The sequence below is a fragment of the Felis catus genome, chromosome C1 (assembly GCF_018350175.1).
Source record: "Felis catus isolate Fca126 chromosome C1, F.catus_Fca126_mat1.0, whole genome shotgun sequence".
NCBI lineage: Eukaryota > Metazoa > Chordata > Mammalia > Carnivora > Felidae > Felis > Felis catus.
The window spans coordinates 69,188,605-69,197,829 of record NC_058375.1 but is presented as its reverse complement, the minus strand read 5'-3'; positions in this window follow the sequence as shown (position 1 = coordinate 69,197,829).

The window sequence follows — 9,225 nt, the reverse complement described above, 5'->3', positions numbered from 1 at the left end:
GTGTAGAAGTACCAAGAAATTGGCCTGGCATGTTATAATATGCACTCAAATACTTACTGTCCCTTCCTTTTGAAGCAGTAACCACAATCATCTCCCTCATTTTATTCTCCTCCTGGCTGCCCCATCCATTCTCATTCTACTTATAAAGCTACTGAAAGTCAGAGGGACACATAAGGACATGCAAACCATTATTGTCATAGAGATTGAAGTATTTCCCTTTTTTGCCTTTTTATACATACATATCATTCTTTTTCACCCTAAACCCTGCTGTGTAAGCATGTTATTATATTCCTTAGATTATCAATAGTTGCCCTAAACAACTCACAGAATTTTCACACTTTTCCACAAACCAAGTAGGAATATAATATAACTATTTCTAGGATCATATCCTACAAGACAAGGCGTTCCATTCTTGCTCCCATATCATCAGTCTGCATACTGGCACCAGACAGACTGGGTAAGTCTATTTGAGGAACCTCACAAAACAGATCCTTAGACCTCACCTTCAGAGAATCCAATTCTGGTTCCTGCTGGAATCTAAAATTTCATTTTAAATGATTTCAGTTGATTCGAGGAGTTCAGTAACACCTAGGTTTAGAAACTATTCTAGTAGGGTACAAGTTATCTACTTAGAGTGGAAACATAAGGGTATTTTCTTAATGGATCAATGAAATGTCTTATGAAAAGCTTTTGAAAGTTTCTATCACAGCCTCTATTTAGATGGCTCCAAAAGATCATTTGAATGAATTTTCTTCTTGATCTTAAAACCCTGAACATGTTCTCCAACCCTGGATGACTGAGCAGAAGAGGGAGCTGAAGCCATAAAGAAGGCACTCAGGGCCTTACGGCATTACCATATTCTATAGTAGCTTTGCCAGCAAAGATGAACATTGTGTGCTTTCAACACACTGATAAAGTAGCTAACAGCTTTGCTGCCGACACCTAGAAATTACATAAAGAGTGCTACCTGCTGGAGATGCTCCTTGGACAGAACATGTTGGTTCTGTCACAAAAAGTACCATCATCTAGAAATTGCATTTCACCAAACTTTTGTAAATTTTATTATTGTAGAAATTACATGTAATAAGGTGCTCATGAGGAAACAAAGAAATCAATGAACTCTTCCTCTGCAAAAATTAAAGAATTTTACAGGAACAAGAAAGTATAGGTAAGGATGAATCATTATACGAATGCTTTTTTTTCCTTATGAATTCAAATTTCTTATAAATTCTTGTGAATTTAGCATAAAGTCCAGATGGTGTATTTACAGATGCTGAGCTCTAAATGAATGCTTCAAATGAAATCACTGAATTTTATTGCCAAAAAGAATTAAAAAATTATGCTATCTACTACAAAATCCTCTCTTTATTGGCAAATAAACAGAGACTTAGAAAATCTAAATGTTTTATCTATAGTCATACATCTATTAGTTGACATCAGAACCTGGTCTCCTAATTACTGGAGGAATTTTATGTCCACCACGCCATTTTTCTTAAATTGTGTTCTTAAAAAACACAGGTGTTACTAAGTGTTTGGTGGAGGGAAATGGGTATATAAGTTTAAGTAACTATCTTTTGAATTTCCACAAGGGGTAACTGTGAACAGGCTTTCCTAAGTGTTTGATCACATATACTTCTAGCCATAATGACTATTAAAATTTCACAGGGGCTCATAGAACACTTTGGGAAATCACCTTTATTCTTCGCAGCTAAATTCTGTCAGCATTTCTGTGTAATTGTCCTCATGGGAGGCCATGGTACTAAATCAGGTTAACTTAGAACAAATTTTTTCTTGTTGCTGTTTGAACAGTAATATCCAAAACTTCACTGGTGAATAAACAAGATACTGCACTAGAGCTCAAAGATATAACACTCTCCCCTAAAGAGCTGTAGCAAGGCAGAAGTTTTGGGGAAGAATATTTTTTGTAGTTTCAGTTTCTAAACTGGGGTTTCTGTTGCAGTCTACTGGGGGCGCTATATTTGTGTATGAGATCAGGATTATGTAGTTACATTACTGTAACCACTTTGGAAATTCTTGACCTTGATCTATACAGAATACATCTACACTTGCTTTAACTGTGTTATTATTACTTCCATTCCCCCTATTTCTATTTTTCCTTTAATGTGCCTTGAGCTCCTCAGATAAAAGGATTATCAGAAGTACAAAGTGTTGTATTATTACTAGAAGCATAAAACCTCTTCAGTTCATCAGTGAAAGTTTGGTCCATTGACTAAAATGGTCTACATTTTTTGAAGTATGCTACCAATATATTTCTGAAGACTTATAAAAATTTTGAAGGACATATATAGAAGTATGTTCTGTCTTTTGAATGCTCAAATGTCAGTTTCTAGGATTATACATTTGGTTTCTTTAAAGACACTTTGAATGTAACTTTACCCCTTTTCTTCCTGAGATAGAGAGGAATAATTATGTCTATCAGTCTTCTTTCTAACAGTAGTTTGTCAGGTGGTAAAAGTTGCCTGTTTCGCAGATATTGACAATTTCAGTCGATGCTGCCATCAAATTAGATGGTCATTAAGAGAGCTTGGAGAGAAAAATCCGAAAGCATTTGCTTACTTTACTCCTTCTCAAGTGAATAAACATTTTCAAAAATAGAGTAGATAGCACATTTGAACTGATGAAAACTATCTAAAGAATGTTTCTGCAGGCTATACAACTGCAAAGAAAATCCAACCACTGGAATGATAGGGAATGTGCAGTAATCATTTTCTCAACCTATAAACTCTCACATATAGAACTTGACTCCACTCTTTTGTATTCACATTCCTTTCTCAGGTACCACTAAATTCCAATCCTCAAGGTAAGAAACTTTATACATAAGCCTTTCTTCCTTTTCGTTCATCACCATCAGTCCCCAAGCTCTGATTACTGCCATATTTCTCTCTACTTCTAGGCACTTTCATAGTTTACCATCTTACAATGGGGCTATTGTTATTCCCTTGGTTTTTCCTTCTGAAAGTTAAACGAATTTTATCTTCCAACCCAGGTTGTAAAATTTTTAAGGGCAGTTACAGTCTTGCGCTTCTTTAGTGTATCCAATCACAGCCCAGAGAACTTCACTGGAACTCAAAACTAAGCATTGGTTTTGATTCATAAAGGACAGAGATAATGGGAAGTTCAAATGATGAACTAAGAGGAGATATTCTAACCCTTTGAATCCAATTACAAGAATTCCAGATTTCCTCTTCTGAGATGGGTTTAGAACACTGATTTCTAGAATAACATGGACAAAAATGATGCAATGACACGGATGATAGGGCCCTTGGATGGGTTAACACAGGTTAAGGTGGCAGAAGAGCAAGAAATTTACAATACTTATGTTATATTTTTCTCTGTAGCTCAAGGTTCTTTTATCACCTTGAAAACTTACCTTATATCCACATTTCATTAGGAAAAAAATCCTTTCATGTTAAAGAAAGAAGAGTAACAAGAAATTTTAGTTAAAATTTTGACCTGGTTATTTTCCCTAGGGGCTCGGGGAGCAGCTTCTCATAAACTCTCAGGAGCTCTCATGAGCAGGACAGTTTTACAGTGGTCAAGGTGGTCAGAAAACAGAAAAGAAGGTCTTGCTCCTGTGCGTCTGCCCAGTGCAGTAAATGGGGTCAAGCGACCCCACTTGAGAATGGGGCCGGAGAAGATAATCGAAGGAGACGTGTGCAAGCATAAAGATAACATTTCAAATAAAATTTAACATCATGCAATAAGAAAATCCAGAGGCAGAAAACCCAGACGTTGTGCCTAGCTCTCTTACCAGTGTGATTTGTGAGCCTGTGTCGTTTCACCGCTCCCGATCTTTAGCTTCCTCACCCACGATGTAGATAATGGTAGTGATACTTACCTGAGAGCAATGTTATGAGGTAGGATGAGAGACAGATTTTCATGGTGTAATAAACTCTTTGTTGACAGATGAATATGTGGGCCGATTATTTTCTCATATACAGTGAAATAACCTGCTATACATACACTTAAATTGTATGCTCAAAAGTGTAGAAAGGAGAATGTTCCCACGTATGCCATGGCCATCCAGTCAAATGTCATCCAGAACTTTGGCTAGCAGAGGCTTGTACAGCAGGAACAGCCATTCTATGTCCCAGAGCCTCAGAACCAGCCAAGATATTTATCACCTTTATCTTTGTCACCCAGCAACAACACCCATGGCTCCACCATGGTACAAGCCTTTATGATCTTAGTATTTATTGAAAAAGAACTCATAGGCCTTGACAAGTGAAATATCACCAATAAACAGAAGAATAAAAGGGTTAATTCAAGAGACGAATGAAAAAGCAAATCTATTCTCCAAAGATAATAGCGTTAAGTAGAGTCCAAAAACTGGAACTGCATGTAGTATTTATGAATCACAGGTTATAAGCAGTATACTGATATGATACTACGGAGAGAGAGAGAGAGAGAGAGAGAGAGAGAGAGAGAGAGAGAGAGAGAGGAAAAGCCTCAATACCTAGGATACTTATTAGACAAAGAAAGAAAAGATTTTATGCTCCCATCCCTTACATCAAGACAACATGTGGTAAAGGAAATCATTTTAAAAGAAAGGCTCAAATGTCAAAGCTTTCTGCTTGCTATTTTATGCTACTAAAGGGGGAGACTCAAGATAGAAACTTTTTCAAACTTTATTTTTATTTCTGAAATTTTTTAGGAAATACCTTGACAATCCTTTTTGGTTGTGAAAGACGAAGTTGCCATGATCTGAAAGCTTATTTTTTTCTGTATGCAAAAGGAACATGTTTTTTTTTTCCTGGCAGCTCCAGAAAGAAGTTGAAGGAACCCCAGAAAAACAGAGTGGTAGGAGGCATGGTATCTGAAAACAGGGAGGAACAAACTCCAGAAACTGGAGGCTGTAAAATGGGGGATGGTGTGGTAAGTACTTGTTTGTTTGGCATGAACGACATCCCCTCTCTCTTCTATCTGTTAACCTCTCTGCCACAGCACATGATCCTAAAGGTGTCCGTTAGAAAGATTCTTTCATTCTCTCTAGCCCTCCCCGCTATGCTGCTGCTGCTGCTCCTAGTATTATTACTATTGCTAGTAATAAACACACACACATCACACCAACATGAACCATAGTGGCAAACAAGTTGCCCAAACTGAAATTTGATGTACAGACATCATTACACTTAATTCCTGGTAACTAGTTGATACTCAAACTCCTCCAGATGCTTCCCCTGTTACCCTCCCCCCAATTTCTTAATGGCCACATACATTTTTAAAACAAGATTCCAATCTAAATTACACACGATATCTTACTGTCCTGCTGCAAGCAAGTAACCTGAATGAAGGGTGACATATTTTCATCAATGAATATTCTGTTCCTCCCAACCTTTTTCTCTGACCATGTCATCACCTACTGATGGTCCTTGGTGTACGTACATGTTAAAAGGCATCTCTCCATTTTTTTTTTCATTTAACATTTGTCTTTTTCCAGGTTCTGTCCAAAAGTCTGGACAAAAGTCTAACTGAGTATGCTGATTTTTCTTTAGAGAAACAACTCTAAAGACTTTTTGTGAGTCATCAGAAAGCTCCTTCTCCCAGATCCCTTATATTTTTATTTTTGATCTTGTCTAATTCAAGAAATTATCTTGACATTTTGTTAGAAAACATACTGTTGGGGCACCTGGGTGGCTCAGTCAGTTAAGCATCTGACTCTTGGTTTTGGCTCAGGCCATGATCTCATAGTTCATGGGTTTAAGCCCTGCGTCGCACTCTGCACTGACAGTGTGGAACTTGCTTGGGATTCTCTCTCTCTCTCTGTCTCTGTTCTCTCTCCCTTTCCCCGCCCCCCCCCCCCAAAAATAAATAAATATTTTTTTAAAAAAAGAAAAGGAAAGGAAAGACACTGTTTTCCTGGGATACCAAAAAAATGAATTTCAGCTTTATTTGCCAATTGAAGAACCAGGAGAACATGCCTAAATTTCCTTTTACAGATCCCTGAGACTGGGGGACTCTTATCTCTGCATGAAGCTCTCAGTGAAATCTACAGCAGTTCCAAGCACAGAGGAGAGTGTGATAAGAGACTTGGGTCTTACATCTCCAGCATATGCATGTCAATCAAAATCAAAACAGAAGAAAAATTCCTAATAATTTTAACATTTGGTATAAAAAATCGCAAATGGAAAATGCTATGCCTACCTAACTTAGCCAATAATGGTGATTAGACTATGAACTGTAAATGGTTCAGTTCATTAATTATTGTTCTCGAAGCCTCATTAAATAAAATTATTTTAATGGAAATCATATCTTCCCTGAATGTAACTTCTTTCTTCAGACACAATACTGTATTTTGTCACTTTCGATACCAGTTAAAAAGTATAATTTTCATAAAGAACATAATTCCTAATATGGAATAACGCATAAAGTCTGTGAAAATGTTTATCACCTCATGAATTACAGATATATTCTTGCAATGGTCTCCTTGCCTCCATTCTTTCATAAACCTACTCTCTCCCTAATGAATCTTTTAAATACACCAGTTTCCACATTTTATGATATTGCAGAAAAATATCCGATAACTTGTCACTGCTTATAGAATCAAACTTAAATTTAACATTTGGGGATTTTAGTCCTTTTCATCTCAACTCTTCTCTCCAGTCTCACTTTTCCCAATTCCTACCCAAATGTCTGAATTCTCACTTGGACAGGACACTTTCCCACATGCACAGACAGGTATACCTAGAAAATAGTGACCTTTAAACTTCGAGGCTTCTTGCTTGTGCAGGCCCCTCAAAGGGCCTGACCTAACTTTGTTTTCATAATTTTATTTATTTGTTTTTCCTAAAGAGAGACCTTCACAAAAAAATTTGAACTTCTCTTGACGGTATGTTAAATACATTAACTCCATTGTCCAGTTTTCACAGAGTACCCCCAGATTTTCACGCCCTTTTCCTTCTGCTTTTCACTCTAAACATTTACATCTCTTCTTCAAGGTTCAAATCAACTCTTTTTTCCTTCACAAGACATCTCACAGCTACTAGGAACTTCGGGCACTATTGTTTTATATTTCTCATTTTTTTCTCACATTTGGAAATCATGTGTTATCATCTTGCTTATTTATTTATTTATTTATCTTCTTACTTTTATTTTAGATACAGAGAGAGAGCATGAATGAGCATGGGAGAGGGGGCGAGGGAGAGAGAATCTCAAGCAGACTCCACACTCATTGCAGAGCCCAACATGGGGCTTGATCCCACAACTCTGGGATCATGACCTGAGCTGAAATCAAGAGTTGGACACTCAACTGACTGAGCCATCCAGGCACCCCAATTATCATCTTGCTTTTATATGCTCTTGTAAGCCATCTGAAATACATTTGGAACATGGATAGTATATGTACATACATATCTACACACATAGGTTAATAAGTTTCACAACTCTGACTAGGAATTTTGCCTATGCTATGCACTTTGTTATTTTGTTCTATATTGCCTTTTTTGTTCTCTAGACAATATATATAGATATTGTATTCTAGCCAGGTAATGGATAAGCATTTTCAAAGTTAGTGCTAAATAATCCACATGATATTTGACATGCCATGAACATTCATTTATTCACAAACCATTTAGTATGGGCCAGCTATGTTTTAGGTACTATACTAGGTATAGTTCAATAATGACTACGAATAATGAACAGATACAAATCAATGTATTAAGTGCTATCATGAGGGAATCACATTTTTATTTAAGGAGCACTGGACTGTGTCTCCTAGTCAGATAAGGATAGAAGGGAGCCGTTCAATGGGATTACATAGGAAGTATCATGGAATCCATGTTTTCCACAATTTGGGGTTGTTTTGTTTTGTTTTCATTTTGAAACCCATCTAAGAGGTATTCCTCTTGTGAACTGATTAAGAAGTATCTCCCTTCCCTACTCTAAGGAGAACAGGGGCCCTGACCCTGAAGGAAAAAAAGAAATGGCCTATTGACAGAAGGCTGCTACAGAGAAAAGGTAGCCACAAACTTCTGCTCATAGAGAAGGAGAGTTGTTTTATCCCAATGTTAACAAATACAGTGGGGGGAAAGAGATAACTAGCCTGATTGATTTTATACTTTTGTTTGCTTGTTTGGTTTGATTTTTGTTTTTGTGGAGACAGGCCATTTAAAATTTGCTAGCAGTATTTGGCTTCTGATGGTGAAGACATCAATTTAACTGTAGAGCAATTTTTTTTTTTTTTGAGAATTCAGTAAGAGGGCCTTTTAAGTCTCACAAATGTAAGGCAAATATCCACCCATGGTTCTTGGTGAAAAGTGTGGTAGCACTACAATCAGAACACAGATACTGTAGATTTAAGTATTAAGTATTCTGTTTAGTAAAAATGTTTGGCAAGATCTACATCATTATTAACAGGAAGAATATACATTCCATTCAGAGGATATAACCAACTATCCAGTTATATCAGGGGTATGATACATCTAGATATTTCCAAGTTTTCTCTTTTAGGAACGACTGTCCCACTAGTATCTCTTGGCATTGTTCCCATTCTGAAATTTCATGTGAAGAAATACTTGGAGGAAAGACACACATCTCTGTGTAGTCTGAATCTACACTTCAATTATGCAAAGACAATGTGCTGGGTCACAGATACATAGGTTGAAGGGGGGAAAAGAAGTCTTAATTTAGGGCTGGAATAGTTAATTGGGAGCCTGCACTCAAAATCATGGAGACTTTTGGACATTCTTGTCAATGAGACTTAGGTTGGGCTGCTACTTCTAAAAACCTGCCAAGAAGTAGGCCCATATCCAGAGGTTGGTTTGGGGCCACTGATCCTTAGAAAAACTTCTAGTGGGAGTCTAATTCCTGTCTTCACTGTACTTCTGTTGACTCTACACACTCAGACCATTCTGATTAAACACTGGCTTGAACTATGCTTCAGATTTTAGAAACTTAACAATCGGTCTAAAATCACAGAGTAAATTTTTATAAGGACTGAAGAAGAACTGGGAAAGACAACAACAAAAGGATGATACTCTGAAGTGCTCTGAAATATGTAAATTTCAGAAAAAATTATGGCTGATAGAGACGACAAGTGACCCCCAAGACAGATGTGTAGGACATATAAGCATTTCTAAGGGATCCAATAAGAGGGGCTTGGACTTCCCCAATTTGCAGGATGAAATCCTCAGATCATAGTTTGACTATTAATGGCAGACTGACTTGTTTGGAGTCATAGGTTAGGATATATGATAGCATATCAAT